The 25,949-nt window shown below is 38.0% G+C and overlaps 1 protein-coding gene across 17 annotated transcripts in view; it reads right to left on the reverse strand.

Moving 5' to 3' along the window:
• The window catches only part of DMD (dystrophin), a 2,622,506-nt gene that overhangs the window by 395,169 nt on the left and 2,201,388 nt on the right, over nucleotides 1-25,949 (reverse strand).

The following is a 25,949-nucleotide window of genomic DNA, read 5'->3' on the forward strand; positions in this document are numbered from 1 at the left end:
TGTGTTTTCCGCCACAGCCCCTTAAATGCAGGAGTTTGAATGTTGCAGACGTGAGGTAGATGGACGATGAATGTCTCCTGTCACTATTTTTGGCAACCAAAGTATCACTGATGGACTCTAGAGAGAATTCTGTCTCATTCCCTTTGACTGGAGGACAGGAGGGGAATGTGGATAAATCACCTCTGAAGTCAAAAGAATAGAAATACTAGAACGGATCAAGAAACACGTATCTTTATCACATCAAAAACAGTCTTGTTTAATAAGGCAACAGCCTGATTTGCAAAGCAGCTGATATAGTAGAAAACTAGTACTGGGCTTCTCATTGAATGCAGCTTGATTGAATATACATCCAATTTATGTTTGTATACTTCCATGGAAAAACTATATCCTGCTGAATACTCCCTTTCTTTAAAAGAGAGAAGTCAGGTTAATATCTCCAAATAATTGAAGATTAAAAATGAAACAGATTCAAATTATTGAGATAATTCCCCCCCACTTCTTTTACTTTTACTTTTCTTGTCATATTTGACTTGTTTGCTAGTTAAAACTTTGTCTCAGAGTACACACTTAAGTAATTAAGACCAAACGTTTTGTTGTTCAACAAGATAAGATATTTTGACTAATACAATCAGCTTTCTACATTACCATGCATATAAATTATAGTATATTTGAATTTTTATGTCTTTCTTTATTGCAGAGACTCGGCTCAATCAGTAGTTCCTTGAGATTATGCATATCATGAAGTCATCAATACGTTGTTGAATAAATGAGAGATCTTCCTAAGCATAAACAGGATGGTGATTCATGAATTTGCTAATTTTCACCTCTGTGATTTACACTACACTGCATTTAAGCATTGTTGTTGTATCATCAAGAAAGAAATGAATATGAAATTTACAGACCAGTATTTGTTGAGAAGCAATTATTTGTTTAGCCTGAGCACTGTGAGAAATGTAAGAGGAATGCAAGACACAGTTACGTCTTTACTTTTCCTAAAATCTAGCTGTATATATATTTTTTATTTTTTGGCTGCACCCACAGTGTGCGAAAGTTCCTGGGGTAGGGATTGAACCCGGGTCACAGCTGTGACCAGAGCTACAGTACGAGGAAACTCCTAATATGTACTTTTTATTTAACTCATTCATATTATCAACTACATACTGAGAATTTTCTGCCAAACCTCCTGGATACTGGGATTAAAATGTCTCCCCTTTAATATTCAGAAGTGGTTGAAGTGAAGTCTTAGTATTGGCAGGGAAAGGTAACTCAACTCAGTGTTATTTCTGTAGTTCATGGTGATGGTTTACAACAGATGATACATTTATAATAAAGGGCTTTAGAGTTCTCAAAGCACTTAGAAATGTATTGTGTTAGTTACTCCTACTCCTTGGTCTATGACACACATAATATTTTCTCTGTTTTATAGATGAGAGCGCCGAGGCTCAGAGATGTTTAACTGACTTGCCAAAAGTGTTAAATGTGGGCAATGGATCCAGTCCTTTTGATTCTAGGTGATCTCAGGCTACCTCCATACACCATTTTCTATAAGCATTGGCTATAACAGACAGTAGTTACTGAGACTGAACAAGGCTACTACTAACAAGGGGGAAAAAACAACTATTTAGGTAAAAGCACATGGAAAGATGGCATTACTGATTTTGATTAAAATTCACCCAAATGGATTGATTTGATCAAAATGAAAAATGGAATCCTGGCTACCCTTTTCACTTTTCATTTTGCAATTGGCCATTCGGGACCACTTGTGAGCAAAAAATGTTTGCACTGAAAAGGTCTCCTCACTACAAAATATCCCTGCTTCCAGAACAGAAATTCTCCCACCAGCAATCCATTCCTTTATCTAAATGAGCCATGTGAGCACTGTGTTAAATAATGACCTGACATATCAGCATAAACATAACTTGGCCATGTTCCTTTGGGATGGCGGGCTGGTAGGCAGTCTGTCAGCTATAGGACTCAGGTAGTTTTCTCTAAAATGGAGCAAAGTATCAGTGAGGAACATAAGGCTTTCTAGAGGAAGTTGGCAGACTATAGTGGAGGTTTTTCAGTACAGTACGCAGCACAAGTCCTACATGGGGAGGGAGTATTGACAAGACAGGGAGGAAGGAACACATTCACATTTGCATAAAATTACCAGAATAGTATTTATCTTAAGAGTAACCTTAGACTCAGAGGGCCCCAGAAAAGCAGTAGGTTGGAACGGAGAATCAAGTGGAGTTCTCAGAAGAGAGCCAATATGGACAAAAAGTAATTTTCACACAAACTTTTAGGTAGTTTTAGTTCACCTCTGACTTAACTAGAAAAGATCAAGCCTTAGTTGCTATGTTCAAAGTAATTTTTCTCTTCTTTTTGTGGCTGTATTCTTTAGGAAAGATAATAAATAGGGGAATAAAAGTACTTGTTACATAACAATAGAAGCAACAGCAGTAGCAGCAACAACTACAACATATATAAAACTTACTACAGAGCAGGCACTGTCCAAAGCACTGTATATACATGAGCTCATTTACTCCTCTCAGTAACTCTTTAGGGTAGACATTGTTTAGTTTTTTATCCTCACTTTACACATAAGAGAATGAAATTATAGAGAGATTCCATAAAATATGTGCAAGGTCTGGAGTTCCTGTTGTGCCTCAGTGGGTTAAGAACACAACATAGTGAGGACGCAGGTTTGATCCCTGGCCTCATTCAGTGGGTTAGGATCCATCATTGCCACAAGGTGCGGTGTAGATCAAAGATGCAACTTGGATCCCATGTTGCTGCGACTGTGGTGTAGGCCTGAAGCTCCAGTTCCCTTTCAACCTCTAGCCAGGAAGCTTCCATATGCTGCAGCTGTGGCCATAAAGAGGAAAAAGAAAACAAAACAAAATAAAAAATGTGCAAGGTCACACAACAAATAAATCATGCAGCCAGATTTCAAACCCAGGCTGTCAGACTCCAGGTACTGTGCACTTATTTACTAGGCTATATTACTCCTGAGTTTTTTTTCCTATTAATTAAAAAACATTTCCTATTAATTTTTCCTATCAATAATACTCTTGCCTAAATTTCAGCAAATTTAGCAGCACCATGAGACAAGGCAGACTAACATTGTTTTAAGTACTCAAAGAGTTTATGGTGTTATTAATATGGAGACAAATATATCAGAGAGAAATGGACAGAGAAATACAATACAATAGGAAGGAACATAAAATCACTGAGAAAATGGCTATAAATGGTAAAATGATTTGTGGCCCCTCCCTTCAGAAAGAAACATATAACCTAAAGTTATATATAATTATAGAGCAAATGTCAACTCTGAATACAAAGAAAGTTCAGATATGAGGCAAGCAATATCCTTATAGTGGAGTAGTCTTAGGAGTAGGGTGTATTATGTTTCCTCGAAAGCTTCTTTTCAAATCTCACAATTCCTTCTTTCCCAAGAGTCTAGCTTACTTCTGCCCTAAGTCCACTTTCTCAGCCACCAGGGAAAACTAATGGGAAAGAGCAGTTAAACTGATACAATTTGAATCTCTTCCTCCTCTTTCTCTGATTAGCTGCCTAAGTTTAAAAACTCTTTACTCTCTTGGCTTCACTAAATATTAAATAATAATACCTACCTGCTGGGTTGTTTTGAATATTACATGGAATAATTTTTGTAAAATACTTTGAACGTCATCCAGAACACAGTAAGTCTTTAATAAGTAATAGCTCATGTAAGGGTTTCTATTATGAGAGAATCAATGTGGAAACCAAGTGACAGAAATAGACTTTATAAAGTCACGGAACCTGGTTTGGGCATTGAAGGATGGGTAGGATTGAGAGAGGTGAAGGACAGAGGGTATTCCAAGTGAAAAGAAGAGCATGGAGGCGTTCTTGTTGTGGCTCAGTGATAACAAACACGAATAGTATCCATGAGGATGTGGGTTCGATCCCTGGCCTTGCTCAGTGGATTAACGATATGGCATTGTTGTAAGCCGTGGTGTAGGTTGCAGATGTGGCTCGGATGCCAAGTTTCTGTGGGGTGGCATAGGCCAGCAGCTGCAGCTCTGATTTGACCCCTAGCCTGGAAACTTCCATATGATGTGGGTGCAGCCCTAAACAGCGGGGGGAAAAAAAAGAGAGACGAGCATGGAAATGGCAGACACATAGGGAAGGAGTTTGGATTATTAGTGGGGACAATGCATTGCACAGCCTGATCGGAATTGATGATGAGTATCAGAAAGAAACAGGTAGGACACAGTTGAAGTCCTTAAACTAAGTAGGATAAAGATCTTTCAGGAAGCCAGTAAAAATAAAAGTTTACAAAGAAAAGGACATGGACAAGAATACCGAGTATGAAATTTGTACTATCTCATTCAATGAGTGGAATGATCTGTGATGAATATAAGCAATAAAACAATAGGGAAGAATATGAAAAGTTATAAAAGTTTGATTAGAAGAAAAACAAAGAAGGAAGATACCAAGAATTAATTACTGCTACATTCTTCTTTTTAATATTCAAACAAATGCTTATGATATCATTCAAAAATATCCTGGATGATAGATTCCACATAATTTCTTTCTCATGTGTATGGAATTATTCGCCTCTAAAAAAGAACTCAGAAAAACGATAACCTCTTTATCTTCACTATCACTGAAAAGTAAGCAATAGAACAAAACAAATGAAAAGATGGAGGAAGAATAAGTGACCAAATTCCCCTCCGAAATTCATTATAGACACACCATCTCTAATCTTTCTGAAAACAATTAGTATGTGAATAATGATAAGGTCATTAGTTATTCTTTACTGCTAAGTTTTACCTAATTCAAATAAGCTTGATAGGGAAAATAAAGTGAGATCTGATTTCTAAGAACTTAAAAGGTCAGAAACAGAAGATCCATAGTAGAAGAGAAGTTATCCTTTAGGGCTAAACTGAGAGTAGCAAGAAGTGGCACCTTACAGAGAAGCAGAAAGGTAGAAAAGGAGCTGCAGGCACTCAGAGGTGACCAGGGTCACAAAGTGTGGAAACTGAGAGCCATACAAATAGTATTAGCCCTTGAAGGCATCACCTAACTTTAAAGCAAAGCAAAATAATTAATGGTAGTGATAATGATTTTGAATGAGCCAGAAAAAAGTAGACTTATGTTCAGTAAGCCTCTTTTTAAGAAGAAAGCAGTGTATATAAAACTCTTTAAATGACTTTCTCCAACAAAGTTATTCTGAAAATGTGTTGATGCTTCAGAGATGTTAAATAAAACAAAAATAAACATGCCAAAGTAAAACCCTCTTAGCTTGGTTAACCAAAGTGACCTGTTAAACATGGGCTGTAAATGCTTGAGGTTTTGGAGTATACAGACACACAGCCACACAGACACACACACATTCCATTATGAGAACAGAAATTGAGAGTAAATCTTTAGAAACATTTATAGCAATCTAAAAATAAAAAGCATCGGCTTGCATTGTGCATGTCTGGTTTTTGTAATTTTTAAAAGTAGTGTATTTTTATGGCATGTTACAAAAGTATCAGTCTGGTATGGATTGGAAATTAAAACTAGCAAAACAAAACAGAATTATCCTTCCTAATGGATTTTTTGAGAAGCACCCATTAAAGGAATTAGATCCACAATCTTGACCTTATAAGGACTCTAATCTAACTGCCAGAGGTTCCTAATTTGCACAGGAAATGCAGTTGGATACAGGTTCACAGTGGGTGTGACTCTCCTTTTCTCTTCTATATGTGGCCGCTGCAATGCTTTTAAAAGCAGCAGAGTTGTCATACTGAGAGAAACAAGAGTTAATTTGAAGACTGCTGTTTGGCTTGGAGCCTGGTTGCTCCAGGTAGATAAGGACTGTGTTTTCAGGTCCACTGCATTGCAATGCATCTTAAACGAGCAGCTCTGGATTTAGGGGTTCACAGGCATTGCTTTAAAAATGGCTGTTATTAAGGTCCTCAGAGACTATTATCCTACAGGGTTTTGTTGTCTTTGCTTTCATATCTTGTTCAAAAATTCTCACACTTAAGCACTAGACCAGTGGAGAGAAGGGATATGTTCTCCTGCCTCAGTCCATTCCCGGGTATAAAGCTTTATTTCAAAATCTCATCTTTAAAAATGCCTGGCCTAGGGTGGATTACCCCAGAGGAAACAGAGCAAAATTCCATTTGCCAGCCTGCCTTAAGCAATCCCAAACTCCAGTGAGGCTTTCTCTCCTTGTCTGAGCCTCTGGTTTACTCTATTCTTAAAATTACTTTTTATAATTGAAGGGTTCATTTCAGCTAGACTAGGTTGGAAGTAAGATGGGACGGATCTTTTCTTTTGTGCATCTTGTTTTCTCCAGTTTCCTTTTATTTTGTCACAGTGCAAAAATAGTCTGCATACTTATTCATCATGCAAACATGCATTGGGTGCCTACTTTAAGTCCGCAATTTTACTAGGGGCTGTGGGAATACATATAATATAAGAAGGGTGCAGCACCAGGCCTGTAGTTAATTCCTTCCTCATCCCTCCTTCCCTTCCTCCTTCCTTCCCTTCTTTTTTTCCTCTCTTCCCCCTACTAATATGTAATATATTAATACCCAGGTTTACAGTGGTAAAAAAAAAAAAAAAACCCGACCACTGTTTTTCTTTTTTTATATTAACAGTGTAAAAGGATAAAAAGAGAGAGAGAAATAGGATAAACAGGAAAGAAATATAGTAAACAGACAAATAAATGTTCAATAAAATAAGAAAACACCCTGAAAGTAACAAATGGAGGGGGGGGGGCTGTGGTGAGAACAATGGTCTGCATGTGGTGATGACAGCATGCTCTCTGCTTACGGTGGTCAAGGAAATCCTATGTGAGAAGGTTCAGCATCAGCTGAGACTTGAAAGATGAGAGGATACCAGTTACAGGAAAACTCGTGGGCACGGAATTCTACCCAAATAAAAGGTGGGACTTTTGCATCAACCCTGTGACAGGAAAGATCTTGGCTAGAACTTACTGAGAGAGAAATGTGCTTAGAGATGAAGTAAGAGAGCCTTCAGATAATGTGTGGCCTTGAAGTCTCATAGTAAGAAGACTGAATTCTTTTTCAAGGGCAGTGGAAAACAATAGAAGCTTTTCAGCAGGGTAGTGATGGGAGTTTCCTGTTTGTCTAGTGGTTAGTACTCAGCACTTTCACCACTGAAGCCCAGGTACAATCCCTGGTCTGGAAACTGAGACATTAAGCCCCTGCATGGCTGCAGCCAAAAAAAAAAAAAAAAAAAAAAAAAAAAAAAAAGGCAGGGCCATGATATGATATGATTAGGCTTTAAATAAATAGCTACTTTACTATTTTGAGATTAAAGACATCAGGAGAGAAAACAAAAAGACCACTTAGAGGCCAGGGCCTCTAATCTAGGCATGAGATGATAGTGGTCTGAACTAGCGTGACTGCAGAAGGAGATAAGTGGAATGAGGTGAGATATCATTTGGATGTTGGATATCTTACAAATATTTAGGGATTAGATGATGAGAGTAAAGGAAAGGGATATCTTAATAACTTCAAATTCTTAACTTGAACAACAGATAGATGGCAGTGTCTTTTACCGATATGGTGAAAACTGGGGAAAAAGTCAGTTTTGTGTTCTATTGCCATGTTATGCCTTAAAATGATTGTGATAATGTGAGAAAAAAGCCTTTGACAAAAGGAACACCCATTTCTGAGAAAAACCCTTCAGAAAGTGGGCATAGCAGGAACCTACCTCAACATAATAAAGGCCATATATGACAAACCCACAGCAAACATCATTCTCAATGGTGAAAAATGGAAAGAATTCCTGCTGAGATCAGGATCAAGACAAGGATGTCCACTCTATGTTACTCTGCAACATAGTTTTGGAAGTCCTAGCCACAGCAATCAGAGAAGTAAAAGACACAAAAGGAATCCAAAGTGGAAAGGAAGAAGTAAAACTATCACTATTTGCAAATGACATGATACTATACCTAGAGAATCCTAAAGACTCTACCAGAAAACTGTGAGAGCTCATCCATGAATTTGGCAAAGTCACAGGATACAAAATTAATACACTGAAATCAACTGCATCTATACACTAACAATGATAGTGCAGAAAAAGAAATTAGGGAAGAAATCCTGTTTACCATCATATCCAAAAGAATAAAGCGCCTAGGAGTAAACCTACCCAAAGAGACAAAAGACCTGTACTCTGAAAACTATAAGATCCTGATGAAAGAGATCAAAATGACACAAATAGATGGAAAGATATACCATGCTCGTGGCCTGGAAGAATTAATATTATCAAAATGACTATACTACCCAAGGCAATCTACAGATTCAATGCAATCCCTATCAAAATACCAAGGACAGTTTTCACAGAACTCAAACAAAATATTTTAAAGTTTGTGTGGAAGCACAAAAGACCCAGAATAGCCAAAGACATCCTGAAAAAGAAAAATGGAGCTGGAGGAATCTGGCACCCTGACTTCACACTATACTACAAAGCAACAGTCATCAAAACCACATGGTACTGGCACAAAGATAGAAATTTAGATCCGTGGAACAGGACAGAAAGCCCAGAATTAAACCCACGCACCTACAGCCAACTAATCTATGACAAAGGAGGCAAGAATATACAATGGAGAAAAGACGGCTTGTTCAATAAGTGGTGCTGGGAAAACTGGACAGCCACATGGAAAAGAATGAAATTAGAACACTCCCTAACACCATACCCCAAAATAAACTCCAAATGGACTAAAGACCTAGATATAAGACCAAACACTATCAAACTCTTAAGAGGAAACATAGGCCAAACACTCTCTGACATAAACAAGAGCAACATCTTCTCAGACCCACCTCTTAGAGTAATGACAGTAAAAACAAAAATAAACAAATGGGACTTAATTGAACTTAAAGGTGTCTGCTCAGCAAAGGAAACCCTAAACAAAACGAAAAGACAACCCACAGAATGGGAGAAGATCTTTGCAAGTGATTCAACTGACAAGGGAGTCATCTCCAAAATTTAGAAACACCTTCTGCAGCTCAATGCCAGAAAATCAAACAACCCCATCCAAAAATGGGCAGAAGATCTAAACAGACAGTTCTCCAAAGAAGACATACAGATGGCCAAAAAACACATGCAAAGATGTTCAACATCACTCATTGTTAGAGACATGCAAATCAAAACCACACTGAGGTACCACCTTACTCTGGCCAGAATGGCCATCATCAAAAAAAATCTACAAACAATAAATGCTGGAGAGGCTGTGGAGAAAAAGGAACCCTGTTACACTGTTGGTGGGATTGTCAATTGGTGCAACCACTGTGGAAAGCAGTATGGAGATGCCTCAGAAAACTCAAAATAGAACTACCATTTGATCCAGCAATCCCACTCCTGAGCATCTACCCAGAGAAAACCACGACGTGCAAAGACACATGTACTCCGATGTTCATTGCAGCACTATTTTCAATAGCCAAGACATGGAAGCCACCTACATGTCCATCGAGAGAGGAGTGGCTAAAGAAGATGTGGTACATATACACAATGGAATATCACTCAGCCATTAAAAGGAACAAAATACTGGCAAAATACTTAGCAACATGGATGGACCTAGAAATTACCATGCTATGTGAGGTCAGTCAATGAGACACCAACATTAAATGCTACCACCGACATGTGGAATCTGCTAAAAGGACACAATGAACTTCTTTGCAGAACAGATACTGACTCACAGACTTTGAAAAACTTATGGTCTCCGGAAGAGACAGTTTTGGGGATGGGGGAATGTGCTGGGGCTGTGGGATGGAAATCCTATAAAATTGGATTGTGATGTTCATTGTACAACTATTAATATAATAAATTCATTGAGTAATAAAGAAATAAAAAAATTTAAAAACCACCCCCAAAAACAACCCAAAACACACACACACAAACAAATGAACAAATAAACAAAAAGAATGTATAAATGTATGTGTGACTGGGTCACTTTGCTGTACAGTGGAAAATTGACAGAACACTGTAAAGCGTCTATAATTGAAAGATTAAAAATCATTAAAAAATAAAAAAAAATAGGAGTTCCCGTCGTGGCGCAGTGGTTAACGAATCCGACTAGGAACCATGAGGTTGCGGGTTCGGTCCTTGCCCTTGCTCAGTGGGTTAACAATCCAGCGTTGTCATGAGCTGTGGTGTAGGTTGCAGACGTGGCTCGGATCCCGTGTTGCTGTGGCTCTGGTGTAGGCCAGTGGCTACAGCTCCAATTCGACCCCTAGCCTGGGAACCTCCACATGCCGTGGGAGCGGCCCAAGAAATAGCAAAAAGACAAAAAAAAAAAAATAAAAAATAAAAAAATAAAATGGACTTGGAGAATACCTTTGTGGTTGCCTAGGGGTAGGGGGAGGGAGTGGGATTAATTGGGAGCTTGGGGTTAATGGATGCAAACTATCTCTTTTGGAGTGGATTAGCAATGAGATCCTGCTGTGTAGCACTGAGAACTATGTCTATTTACTTACAATGGAGCAAGATAATGGGAGAAAAAAAGAATGTATACATGTATGGGTAACTGGGTCACCATGTTATACAGTAGAAAAAAAATTGTATTGGGGAAATAATGAAAAAAATGATCGTGAGAGATTTAAGTGGAGATTTCAAATACATGTGTGAAACTCAGAGCAGGGTTCTGGGCAGGCTTTAAGAATTTGGGATTATTCAGTTTACTGCTGCTAAGACCATGGCAATAGGTACACATACTTAGGGAGAAAGAGGAGAAGAGAAAAAAGGCTTTCAGACCCCGTCCTGAAGACCACCAACATTCAGAGTTTAAGTAGGGATAGACAACCTAGCAAAGGAGACAGAAAAGGGAAAATCAAAAAAGTAGGAGAAAAACTAAGAAATTATGATGTCATGGCAACTAAAAGAGGAGGAAGAGTTTCAGAAAGGAAGGAGTGGGCAACTTTATCCAACATTGCTAAGAGGCTGCTTACATTAGAACAGAGCATCGTCTACTGGATTTGGCAACAAGAAAGGTCATTGGTAACCTTGACAAGAACAGTTTCAGGGGAGAGAGAGAGAAAGATGTAAGAGTAAGAAGACTTAAGCACCATAACTGACCACACAGCACTATTAAAAAGTTGGGCTGTGAAGTTTGAAGAAATAAGATAGAACCTGAAGAGGGATGAGGGATCAATGGACATTCTGGGGATCCTCTTTTCATGTTTATTTTCTGTTTAGAGCTTACATTATAGGTGGGCAATCTGATTTGAAGCAGTTGAGGAAGAGTAGCCAAGGTCTGCTTAACTAAATAATGCACAAAGACAGGAATGTTTCTTCAAGTCTGAAGTGGATGGGGGTAATTAATATAGATTGGGATCAAGTACTACATAGTGGAAAGTGTCCAGTCTTTGGTGTCATAAGATCTGTTTAAATTTTAAATTCCTCCACTTGCCAGCTTTGTGATTTGGGGCAACTTATAAAATACTTCAGGAGTTCCTACCATGGTGCAGTGAGTTAAGAATCCTTCTGCAGCAGCTCATGTCACCTGGAGGTGTGGGTCTGATCCACAGCCAGGGGCAGTGGGTTAAAGGACCTGGTGCTGCTGCAGCCATGGCATAGGTCATAGCTGCTGCTTGCTTTCAATCCAGAAATTTCCATATGCCATGGGTACAGCCAGAAAAATTTTAAAAATTACAATATTTCAAAGCCTATTTTTTTGTCCATAAGTAGGGCTAATGGCATCTACCTTATAAGGTTTTGGCAAAGATTAGATGAGGTAATGTGGTTACAACATATAAATACTAACTCAAGGCCTGATCTACTGAGGACCCTCATTAAAACTGTATCCTTCTGGATCCTTCTCCCATTCCTGCATGCCTCCAAGCTTGCTAGCAGAGAAGACATGCAGCCATTCAGGGAAAATGAATGCCACATGCATGGAGATGAGAGCCAGAGATGCAGTCAGCATCTAAGAGGTAGTAGTGCTATGAAGGGTCAACAATGGAGATCAGAGGGTAAAGAGTGGCCAGTGAGGGCTTTGAAAGGAGCCTGGAGATTATATCTGATGCTATAATGATAAGATTCCACTGTAGCTTCCAGTGCTGGCATGACATAGTCAAAAGAGTATTTGGGAATGATTATTTAGGGGGCAACTTTAAGGGTAAATGGGAGCATGGAGAGAATGGAGATAGGAAGTTTGGCTGACAGGCAGCCCCAGATATTCATAAAGCAGTAGATCCAGAAACAGTAAGGAGATAAGAAGGAGGGATGCTACATTCATTGAGTGCTCATAAATGACAGAAATAGCTGCAGGTGAGACTCAGATTCACCTTCTGTGGCTCTACCTTTGGAAGGTAGAATTTGGCCAAGGGATGACTAGTCATAAAAGCATATTAAAGATAGAAATATTATCTTAAGTTTCATAAGGAGTAAGACAAAAGTTATATATGCTGTGTTTCAAACACTCATAAACACACACTCACCCCTTAGTGCCAAGTAAATTACAATGACAAAGTAAAGGCAATGACACCAAAGTTGAATATATGACCAGGAGACTCCTACTTAAAATATACCCTATAGGCAATCCCACAGTATGTGGGAGTAAGTTTTAAAGGACCCAAAATCCTGATAAAGGGTAGGGAGAGTAACACTGCATCAGATGTTTTTAAAATTAAAATGCCATTGACCCAGTGGGGAATTAATGTTGTTATTCATTTGGCTCAGTACTTGGGTTATAAAAAAGAATGGCGTGTCTTCCCAATGTTGGTGTTGGAACATAAATTCACTTAAAAGCCCATCAAAAAGCCCATGAAAAGATGCTCTACATTACTAATTATTGGAAAAACACACATCAAAAACTACAATGAGGTATCACTTCATACCTGTCAGAATGGCCATCATCAAAAAGTCTATAAACAATAAGTACGGGAGAGGGTGTGGAGAAAAGGGAACCTTCTTACACTGTCGGTGGGAATGTAAATTCATACAACCATTATAAAGAACCATATGGAGACTCCTTAAAAAACTAAATATAGAATTGCCATATGACCCAGCAATTCCATTCCTGGGCATATATCCAGCGAAAACCACAATTCAAAAAGATACATGTACCTCATTGTTCACTGCAGCACTATTTACAATATCTAGGACATGGAAGTAACCTAAATGTCCATTGACAGAAGAATGGATAAAGATGTGGTACATATATACAACAGAACATTATTCAGACATAAAAAAGCATGAAATAATGTCATTTGCAGCAATATGGATAGACCTAAAGATTATCATACTAAGTAAGTAAGTCACACAGAGAAAGACAAATATAATGATAGCATTTATATGTGGAATCTCATAAAAATGAAACAAAATAACATTTATAAAACAGAAACAGACACAAAGCTTTCAAAATCAAACTCATGGTTACTGAAGGGGAAACATCAGTAGGAGCAATAAATTAGGAGGTTGGGATTAACATATACACATCATATATACAAAACAGACAAGTAACAAGGACCTACTGTATAGCATAGGGAAATCTACTCAATATTCTGTAATAACCCACATGGGAAAAGAACCTGAAAAAGAATGGATGTATGAATACATATAACTGATTCACTTAGCTGTATACCTGAAACTAACACAACACTGTGAGTCAACTATACTCCAATAATTTTTTTTTTCTTTTTAGGGCTGCACCCATGGCATATGGAAGTTCCCAGGCTAGGGGTTGAATCGGAGCTACAGCTGCCAGCCTGCACCACAGCCACGGCAACATGGGGTCCAAGCTGTGTCTGTAACCTACACCACAGCTCACTGCAATGCCAGATCCCTGACCCACTGAGTGAGGCCAGGGATGGAACCTGCATCCTCATGGATACTAGTTGGATTTGTTTTTGTTGCACCACAACAGGAACTTCTTTCTTATTTTTTTTCTTTTTTTTTCTTTTTTTTTTGTCTTTTGTCTATTTAGGGCTGCACTAGCAGCAGCATATGGAAATTCCCAGGCTAGGGGTCGAATTGGAGCTGTAGTTGCCACAGCCAAAGCAACAAAGGATCTGAGCCACATCTGCGACTACACCACAGCTGTAGCAACACCAGATCCTTAACCCAATGAACAAAGCCAGGGATCAAACCCATATTCCCATGGATACTAGTCAGGTTCGTTAACCACTGAGCCACAGTGGGAACTCCTCTGCTTGAATTTCTGATTAGTTTAGAGTTTAACAGGTAAAAAAAAAACCCACCTCACCAATAGGGGACTGAGAAGGCAATGTAGGTAATACCTAACTTTTAATGTTACTTCAAGCAGAAAATAAGAGACTTGCTGGAAAAATTCCTTCTACTGGGACTGTCAGACACCTCTGTTCCTTTCTGGATGTCTGAGTTTTCCTTTTGTGGACTGGCAGAAAGATAGTGGTCTCCCCTGAACTGTATCTGAAAATACTCATAAAACCATAAGATATGTTTCTTTTTCAAGGGGTCCAGAGTTTCCTGAAAAAGTCTTGCAAACACACAACCCAAATAAAATGGAATATTTTTAAAGTGGACATAATCCTATGGGAACACAGAGCAATTAGCCTTGATGACAGGATTAGCAGATGCCATCACACATGTGATGATACTGGATTAGGGTCTTGAGGGATGAATAGGAGCAGACCAGAAAGGAAGTAGGGGAATTAAATATGAATTAGAAGGAAAAGCATGAGTAATGTTGAAGATAAGAATACAAATTAGAGCTGAGTAACTCTATGTGGCCAGAGGGAAAGGTCCATGGCATGCAGAAGAGATGGGTCTGTTTTCTCCACGTCATCTACATAAGTCTGTGAATATGAGTTTTCATCATGTATTGGTAATTTGTTCAGTATAGTGGTTCTCAAGCTTGAGCAAGCTCAAGAATCACCTGGAGGACTTGTTAAAACATAGGCTGTTGGGCCACAACCCTGGAGTTCATGACTTTGTAGGTCTGGAGGAGAGGTCAGGAATTTGGATTTCTAACAAGTTCCCAGGTGATACTGATACTGCTACTCCAGGGATCACCCTATGAGAATGGTCTAGCATAATGGTGCTTAATCTCCAAAGATTATGAATGCCTTTGTTAAAATGATGGATCCTTTCCTGAGAAACCTTCACAAATATTCAGAACACAAAATATGAACTGTAATTTGAAGGATTTCCAAGATCCACTAAGAGAAATTGGAGAGCAGTAGCTATCTCCACCTCCAAGGAATACAATGACTTAATGAAGACAAGGTAATCTTTAAAGCACTATTTTAATTTTTTTTAGGGCCACACCTGTGGCACTTGGAAGTTCCAAGGCTGGGGTCGAATTGGAGCTGCAGCTCCTGGCCTACACCACAGCCATAGCAATGTGGAATCCGAGCTGCATCTGTGACCTACACCACACTCACGGCAACACCAGATCCTTAACCCACCAAGTGAGGCCAGGGATCAAACCCACAACCTCATGGATACCAGTCATGTTCTTAACCCACTGAGCCACAATGGGAAGTCAATCAAATATTATTTTAATGGAAAACTCTCAGTAAGAAGGAATACATTAGAAAATGTCACCAACACTGAAATAGATGGCATTTCTATACACTAAGAATGAAAGAGCAGAAAATGAAATTAGGGAAGCAATCCCGTTTACCGTCGCATCCAAAAGAATAAAATACCTAGGAGTAAACCTACCCAAAGAGACAAAAGACCTGTACTCTGAAAACTATAAGACACTGATGAAAGAAATCAAAGATGACACAAATAGATGGAAAGATATACCATGCTCGTGGCCTGGAAGAATTAATATTATCAAAATGACTATACTACCCAAGGCAATCTACAGATTCAATGCAATCCCTATCAAAATACCAAGGACAGTTTTCACAGAACTCAAACAAAATATTTTAAAGTTTGTGTGGAAGCACAAAAGACCCAGAATAGCCAAAGACATCCTGAAAAAGAAAAATGGAGCTGGAGGAATCTGGCACCCTGACTTCACACTATACTACAAAGCAACAGTCATCAAAACCACATGGTACTGGCACAAAGATAGAAATTTAGATCCGTGGAACAGGACAGAAAGCCCAGAATTAAACCCACGCACCTACAGCCAACTAATCTATGACAAAGGAGGCAAGAATATACAATGGAGAAAAGACGGCTTGTTCAATAAGTGGTGCTGGGAAAACTGAATGGAAAAGAATGAAATTAGAACACTCCCTAACACCATACCCCAAAATAAACTCCAAATGGACTAAAGACCTAGATATAAGACCAAACACTATCAAACTCTTAAGAGGAAACATAGGCCAAACACTCTCTGACATAAACAAGAGCAACATCTTCTCAGACCCACCTCTTAGAGTAATGACAGTAAAAACAAAAATAAACAAATGGGACTTAATTGAACTTAAAGGTGTCTGCTCAGCAAAGGAAACCCTAAACAAAACGAAAAGACAACCCACAGAATGGGAGAAGATCTTTGCAAGTGATTCAACTGACAAGGGAGTCATCTCCAAAATTTAGAAACACCTTCTGCAGCTCAATGCCAGAAAATCAAACAACCCCATCCAAAAATGGGCAGAAGATCTAAACAGACAGTTCTCCAAAGAAGACATACAGATGGCCAAAAAACACATGCAAAGATGTTCAACATCACTCATTGTTAGAGACATGCAAATCAAAACCACACTGAGGTACCACCTTACTCTGGCCAGAATGGCCATCATCAAAAAAAATCTACAAACAATAAATGCTGGAGAGGCTGTGGAGAAAAAGGAACCCTGTTACACTGTTGGTGGGATTGTCAATTGGTGCAACCACTGTGGAAAGCAGTATGGAGATGCCTCAGAAAACTCAAAATAGAACTACCATTTGATCCAGCAATCCCACTCCTGAGCATCTACCCAGAGAAAACCACGACGTGCAAAGACACATGTACTCCGATGTTCATTGCAGCACTATTTACAATAGCCAAGACATGGAAGCCACCTACATGTCCATCGAGAGAGGAGTGGCTAAAGAAGATGTGGTACATATACACAATGGAATATTACTCAATCATTAAAAGAACAAAATACCAGCATTTTTTGCAACATGGATGGACCTAGAAATTATCGTGCTAAATGAAGTCAGCCGTACAATGAGACACCAACATCAAATGCTTTCACTGACATGTGGAATCTGAAAAAAGGACAGACTGAACTTCTTTGCAGAGCAGATGCTGACTCACAGACATTGAAAAACTTACGGTCTCCAGAGGAGACAGTTTGGGGGGTGGGGGGATATGCTTGGGCTGTGGGATGGAAATCCTGTGAAACCCGATTGTCATGATCATTATACTACTACAGATGTGGTAAATTCATTTGAGTAATTAAAAAAAAGGAAAAAAGGAGTTCCCGTCGTGGCGCAGTGGTTAACGAATCCGACTAGGAACCATGAGGTCGCGGGTTCGGTCCCTGCCCTTGCTCAGTGGGTTAACAATCCGGCGTTGCCGTGAGCTGTGGTGTAGGTTGCAGACGCGGCTCGGATCCCGCGTTGCTGTGGCTCTGGCGTAGGCCAGTGGCTACAGCTCCGATTCTACCCCTAGCCTGGGAACCTCCATATGCCGCGGAAGCGGCCCAAGAGATAGCAACAGCAACAACAAAAAAGACAAAAGACAAAAAAAAAAAAAAAAAAGAAAAGAAAAAAAAGAAAATGTCACCAAAATGTGGCTTTTGCTTACTTATGCATCTTGGGATTAGTTATAGTCACGTCGGGCACAAAATGATTGTCTGGGGAAAGGGGCATATCATAGGCAGTCCTTGAGCAGTACAAGAAAATAAATTCCTGTCACTCTAACCACACTCAAGTAATGCCACATTTTCCCACTTTGACCTGTTATCTGCTTGGGATATAAATAACAAAGGAGGGGTTGGTGGGGAGCCTGGAGGAAAGGGTGCATTTTAGCCAGGGTCCTGGGGAAGGATACCTCTGGGAAAGTGTAGCGATGGCTCTAGGAGCTCTGTCTGGTAGCTCAGTGAACCCATTCAAGGTCAAAGAAAGAGATAATTAAGAATTTGCTTAAAAGGAAACTTCAAATTGGTTATGCTACACAAAGATATGAGACCACCTCTATCGGAGAGGAAAGAACATTTTGACTTTACCCTTTACCTAAGAATCCTCCTCATGTGCCTTCCATAAACCAGTAGTAGACATTTTTAAATGATGTTGAAAATAAAGCAGAGGTGCTCTTTATTTCATGCAAAAAAAGCCATCACTCCTTCAAAGAACCTAAGGCCTGCTCTGTACGCACGCATGGAGTCAGGAACATGTGGTGAATACTGTATTATTCACTTTGGCAACTATAAATTCCAGCAATGGCTCTGAGGCTGGGGAAACAAAGGCCCACTGAGTGGAGAGCAGAACTCTTCCTTCAGCTTATTGAAGAAGTGATAGCGCTGTGGGCAAAGCTTCCTGTAATAATCTGGGGAAAATACACCTTTGAGTCAATGAAGATTTTCTGTTATTGCACAGGCTATTGTGCCTAAAGCCAGGAAAACTATGTCTGATGTTAACATTTTAGCTGCTGATTCATCTCCTCTGTCTTTGATTCTTCTCAGCAAACTTTTATTGGGTCTCATCATGGGCACATTTACAGAGCAATTTCCATAATGATAAAATCTCTTCAAATGAGATTTAAAATGTAATTAAAGGGCAGATTTGATGTGGTAAAGGCACTATTGTGCAGTGGCCATACATCATCATGCCACAGAGTGCTCATTCAGCTAGCCTATGGCATGACCCCAATTTTGCTCTGGTTAGATTATGTGTCCTGGTTTCATGCTAATGGTTTGATTGGGGAAAATTTTTTAAAAGATAAAACAGCCTCTCTATTGAAGAGACAAGTCCATGAATATGAGGTAGAGTTTTGTACCCTCTGCCATTCATTCTGTATCTTAGACCTCAGAGGCTGCCAGAAACTCCATGGGTTTGGCAGACACTGACAACTGACAGCTGGAAGGATTTGCCTACCCTGAGAAGTGGATCTCTGTAAATCCTAGGACCTGTTCTCATGGTTTTAAGTGAAATCACTAGAAAAGTGGAAACTACGGGTTTTAACTCCCAGAATGGATGAATTTTTGCTCCTGGAAAAATTCTGGAAGCCTGAGAAAGTTACTTGGGCAGTCCAGTTTTGAAACCTCAAAATTAACTGAGACTCCTCATTATAAAAATCAATACGATTTTAAGTTCTGGAATTTCCCAAACCCCCAAATACCTGACCTACCAGATCCTCAATCATGGTATTTACCAAATGATATGAAGTGTTTTTTTTTTTACTGGGATACTGGTTTACATATTGACAGCCAATCATATAATATTATATGGAAGTCATATTTTTAAGACACAAAACTTCTAAAAGATCAGATTTTAGATCTAAAATCATAGTTAAAAATTGGTTCTAAGGCATTCAGAAAAGGAGTTGGACTTTTTAAACACCATTAGTTCATTACCTTCTCTTTTTAACATATCAAGATGATGTTCAAAGAAAAAAATGCCATATAATATCTGAGTTATATAGAGAACTGAGAAGTTCACTAATTTTTTTCTGTGTTACTCTCTTTGCATAGATGAAATATTCCTTTGGGCACAACACTTTGTCTATGGAATCAAATTTATCTTTGTGATGTTGGGAATTACAAAATAATTCATGTGTTTTCATGGAGGCTAAACAATATGCTACAAAACAACTAATAGATCACTGAAGTAATCAAAGAGGAAATAAAAAAATCTAGAGATAAATGACAATGAAGACACAACAATCCAAAACCTATGGGATGCAGCAAAAGCAGTTCTCAGAGGGAATTTTATAGCAATGCAATCTTACCTAAGGAAAGAAGAAAAATCCCAAATAAACAACCTAAACTTGCACCTAAATAAATTAGAGAGAGAATAACAAACCAAACCCAAAGTTAATAGAAGTAAAGAAATCATAAGTATCAGAGCAGAAATAGATGAGATAGAGATGAAGAAAACAATAGAACAGATCAATGAAACTAAAAGCTGGTTCTTTGAAAAGATAAACAAAATGGATAAACCTTTAGCTGACTCATCAAGAAAAAAAGGGACAGAAATCAAATGAAAAACATTAGAAATGAAAAAGAAGAAATTACAACAGATAGCAAAGAAATACAAAGGATCCTAAGAGACTACTACAAGCAACTATACAAATACAAAATACAAAAAAATTACAAAGTATCCTAAGAGACTACTACAAGCCAATAAAATGGAAAACTTAGAAGAAATAGACAAATTCTTACAAAGGTACAACCTTTCAAGACCAGACCAGAAAAAAAAATAGAAAATATGAATAGACCAGTCACAAGTACTGAAATTGAAACTGTGATTTAAAAGTTTCCAAAATACAAAAGTCCAGATAACTTCACAGGTGAATTCTATTAACATTTAGACAAAAGTTAACCCCCATCCTTCTGAAACACTTCCAAAAAATTGCAGAGAAAAGAATAATCCCAAGATAATTTTATGAGGTCACCATCAACCTGATATCAAAACTAGAAGGAGACACCATGAAAAAAGAAAATTACAGGCCAGTATCATTGATGAATATAGATGAAAAAATCAACAAAATATTAGCAAACCAAATACAACAATACATTAAAAGGATCATACATCATAATCAAGTAAGATTTATCTCAGGGATGGCAAGGATTCTTAAATATCTGCAAATCAATCAATATGATATACCACATTAACAAACTGAAGAATAAAAACCGTATGGTCACCTCAATAGATACAGAAAAAGCTTTTGACAAAATTCAATCCCCATTTTTGATTAAAGCACTTTCCAGAAAGCTGGCATGGAGGGAAACTACCTCATATAAAAAAGGCCATATATGACAAACCCACAGTTAACATCATTCTCAATAGGGAAAAGCTGAAAGCTTTCCTGCTAAGATCAGGAACAAGACAAGGATGTCCACTCTCACCATTTTTATTCAACATTTCTGGAAGTCCTAGCCACAGCAATCAGAGAAGAAAAAGAAATAAAATAAATCCAAATTTGAGAAGAAGTAAAATTGTCATTGTTTGTAGATGACAAGATACTATACATAGAAAATCCTAAAGATACTACCAGAAAACTACTAGAGCTCATCAATGAATTTGGTAAAGTTGCAGGATACAAAATTAATACACATAAATCTCTTGCATTCTTATACACTAACAATGAAGATCAGAAGAGAAATTAAGGAAACAATCACACTTACCATCATATCAGAGAAAATAAAATACCTTGGAATAAACCTATCTAAAGAGGCAAAAGACCTGTATTCTGAAAAATACAAGACATTGATAAAGAAATCAAAGATGACACAAACAAATGGAAAGATATACCATGCTCTTAGATTGGAAGAATCAACATTATCAAAAGGACTAGACTACCCAAGACAATCTACAGATTCAGAAATTACCAATTATATTTTTCACAGAACTAGAACAAAAAGTTTTAAAATTTGTATGGAAACACAAAAGACCCTGAATAGCCAAAGCAATCTTGAGGAAGAAAAACTGGGCTGAAGGAATCAGGTTCTCTAACTTCAGACTTAAAAAGCTTCAGACTACAAAGCTACAGTCATCAAAACAGTATGGTACTGGCACACAAAAACAGTATAGACCAATGGAACAGGATAGAAAGGCCAGAGATAAACTCACCCATCTTTAGTCAATTAATTTAGGCAAGAATATACAATGGAGAAAAGGCAGACTCTTCAAGAAGTGGTGCTGGGAAAACTGGCCAGCTACATGTAAAGGAATGAACTTGGAACAATTTCTAAACCATACATGAAAATAAACTTAAAATGGATTAAAGACCTAAACACAAGACCAGATACTGTAAAATTCGTAGAGGAAAACATAGGCAGAACATTCTGTGACATAAATTATAGCAATATCTTTTTTGACCTACCTGCTAAAGTAATGAAAATAAAAACAACAATTAAAAAATGAGAACTAATTAAGCTTAAAGTCTTTTGCACAGCAAAGGAAACCATAAACAAAATGAAAAGATACCCCACAGAATGGGAGAAAATATTTGCAAATTAAGCAACTGATAAGGGTTTAATCTCCAAAATATATAAATATCTCATATAGCCTTATACCAAAAAAACCACAAAGAACCTAATTAAAAAATAGTCAGAAGATCTAAAAAGACATTTATTCAAAGAAGACAGAGAGCCAAAAAGCACATGAAAAGATGCTCAATATCACTAATTATTAGAGAAATGCAAATCAAAATGACAATGAGGTCACCTCACACCAGTCAGAATGGCCATAATCAAAAAGTCTACAAACAATAAATGATGGAGAAGGTGTGGAGAAAGGGGACCCTCCTACACTCTTGGTGGAAATGTAAATTGGTATAATCACTATGGAGAAGAGTATGGAGTTTCCTTAAAAAACTAAATACAGAACTACTGTATGAACTGGGAATTCCACTCCTAGGCATATATTTGGAGAAACCATAATTTAAAAAGATATCCACCCCAATGTTCCTCACAGCAGTATTAGCAATAGCCAAGCCAGGGAACCTAAATGTCCCTCAACAGAGGATTGGATAAAGACATTGTGGTACATATACACCATGGAATATTACTCAGCCATACAAAAGAATGGCCATTTTCAGCAACATGGATGGACCTAGAAATTATCATACTAAGTGAAGTAAGTCAGAGACAAAAAACTATCATATGAACTCACTAATAAGTGGAATCTAATACAAAATGATACAAAAGAACTTATTCACCTAACAGAAACAGATTCAAAGATTTTGAAGGCGAATTTTTGGTTACCAAATGGGAAACATGTGGTAGGGAGGGACAAATTGTGGGTTGGGATCGACATTTACACATTACTATACATATGATGGATGTGTAATAAGGACCTACTGACAGCACAAGGTAACCTACTTAATACTATGTAATAACCTATATGGGAAAAGAATCTGAAAATAAATAGATATATGTATAAATACAAGTGATTTGCTTTATACCTGAAACTAACACAACTTTGTAAGTTAACTATATTCCAATACAATGTATTAAGAAAAAGGAAAAAAGAAAAACGAAACAGACAAAAAACCAATCCATGTGTTTTAAAATATCATTAAAATGTATGAAATTAAATTATAATTAGTAAAAATAATTTGAGGGGCTTTAATTTATTAATGATGACAAATTCTCCTCAAATAGCTATCACGGTTTTAAATGCAATAATGTTTTCTCAGGCAGGAGTAAGTCACTAAGAAAAAGAACATTACACTTTTGAAGAGAAAGTCAGCACTACAGCTTTGAAATAAATGTAATTTCTAAGTCTTTATTCGAAGAAAAGCTCACCTCCCCTCTTGAAGATTCAAGGCGATTTTCAACATGCTTTAATAGCCAACAATTCATGGAAAGTTTGATTTCACTATAAAAATAACCTCTTTTATACAATAAGCCTCAGCAACCTGTCGACAAAAATTTCTGCCAAAGAATTCCCCTTCTTCCCACTTCCCACCAGGGATAATAGGATTGAAGAGATGACACCATTCTCTGTAGGACTGTTTGCTTGCACTCAGTTAGCCAAGCTTCCACTGCCTGATTTCATTGCCATGGAAAGTCCTATAGGATAACTTGGAGAGCAGCTACCTCTATTACTTCTCCAAACATCCCACTGCTTCCAATTACTACTGATTTTCTGTTACAATCAGTAGCCTTGAAAGTTGAACTCTCCAACTGTTTTAAATACCTAAGAGAAAATCCTAGGGAAAATGGGGACAAGAAAGAGTTTCTGTGTTTCTGAAGAGTGGCATTGTGCTTGCATGATAGTTTTTCTTCAGTTTTGACTTCTCAGAGAGGCAGTATTTCTTTTCATGCTGTAGCCTGACATTTTCCTTTCACTACATGAGCATGGTGCAAATCCAGTATTTTTCCTTTGACATCTTTACTCATGAAATAAGTAAAAAGCAGTCCCCCAACATCCAAAGAGTTCTGTAACCAAAAGCCATTTGCAAGTCAATGGTTCAGAACCCAAAACTCAATCTTCCACTGAAATATCAGCCATATCTGCTCTGGCCAGGAGAGTCGCAGCTCTTTGATCTCTAACATGGATGATCTATGTCATTCTGATAGCATTATTTTGGGTTCTGTGATTTGAGAAGAACACTTTTAAGTACGAGAAGACAATATTTCTCCCTCAAGACCGCCCAATGCAAAATCATAAGCAAAAAAGATATCTGAATGGGCATGTGCCTACTTATTCCACCTCCTGGTGCCCCATCCTTTCTACCTCCACCCTCACATTTTCTCATGTCCCCTAATAATCCTTCTTTATAACTGTTGAAAATTGAACTCCCAGAGCATAGGCTGACTGCATTCATATTCTGGGAGTTTTTTTACATTTTAAAAAGAGGAAGCTGAGATGAACAAAATGAATCTCAAATTGGCAGAATTTCAGAGAGTATATGAATGCAAAAGGAAATATTCAGATGTTAAAAAAAAAGTTTCTGGGGGCAGAAAGGCTTCAGCCATTCTTGCTACATAGGTTAATACTATGGATTGGCTCCTAAACCTCCACACCACCCTCCATCTAGTTGAACAGGTTGGAAATTAAAAACTTCATTTGCCAGACTTGTAGATAGCTAGGGTTCTGGATATGAATTACATTTTAATAAGTTAGGGTTGTCTGATAAAATGCGGGGTTCCCAGTTAAATGTGAATTTCAGATAAACCAATGTTTTTTTTTCCAAGTATGTTGAATGCTACTTCACTAAATCTGGCAACCCTACATCAAGTAGATGTACCTGTGAGTAATTTGCAAGGCGGAAGTGAGGATGATCATCTCCCTGACTCTTTCGGCTGTTTGTGTTGACAAGCTTAGTCTGAGAAGCATGAGATTTTCCATACCATAGTTCCAAAGTGGATTCTCTGGCTTCCTGGTTGAAGAAAGGCAGCTGCTAACAGGAGCTACAAAAGTGATAGCTTCTAGAATTCAACTTTCTGAATCTTAGTTCATGGTTAGAGTATGGTCTTGAAGTCACTCCTTCAAGAGATGGTAGTTCCCTAGTGGATGAGTTCTATCTAACTTTAGAATACTATACTGGAAGCCAGGTCTAAAATCTGTTCCTTCAGCCTTTCCAAAGATTTAGCATGCATCTCATCCTCTGCATTAAATCATTCTCATATTGTCATAACTACTGTTATTTCTCTTTTATGAACTGAACTCTGAGTGCTATATTGACCTCAGAGTCAGCTTCTCTATTTGTTTCTAGTACTGGCAATATCTTCCTTTAGCCACTTAAAAATCTACAAATGATGAAACTCTTTGGTTTTCTCAACGAGGCACTTTATCACAGCCATATGATCTCCCATGTAGTGACAGGAAAATGTCAGGCTGTGAGGTAGGCTGAGAGGGCTTTGTATCTCTGATGTCTTGTTTCTAAAAAAAAAAATACCTTACCAGATACTCTAGGTTGTGGCAGCACATTAAAACACCCACAGATTACACCATTGTTCCTTACTATAATCTCATGATTGTTTTCTTTATCTCTTATGATCCTCATATCTGGATATCAAATTTACACTGACAACATATTTGATGCCCAGGGAAAAGATGGAATTCAACAGTTTCATAACATGATGTTCTATTAATTAAAACATGGTATAGTGACATTAAAGCTCCCTCAACCCCGGAAGTGGGATAACAAACATGTTTCATATTTAAGTCATGAAGGTGGTGAGTGAAGGGGTACTAAAGAAAGAAGGGAACTTTCAGTTCTGGCTCACATAAGAGGTAAACTCTGGAGAACAGAGTGTACCTCTCTGCTGTCAGCACTTGGCACAGTACTGAGCACATACTAGGCACTCAATAAATTGAGCTGATTTTTTTTTTAAATCATCTAGCTGCATTCTTCCATTCTGTGTATGTCTCACACACAATTTCACTTCTTAAAAATACCAAGTTCTAGCATC

This window comes from Sus scrofa, chromosome X (genome assembly GCF_000003025.6).
Source record: "Sus scrofa isolate TJ Tabasco breed Duroc chromosome X, Sscrofa11.1, whole genome shotgun sequence".
Taxonomy (NCBI): domain Eukaryota; kingdom Metazoa; phylum Chordata; class Mammalia; order Artiodactyla; family Suidae; genus Sus; species Sus scrofa.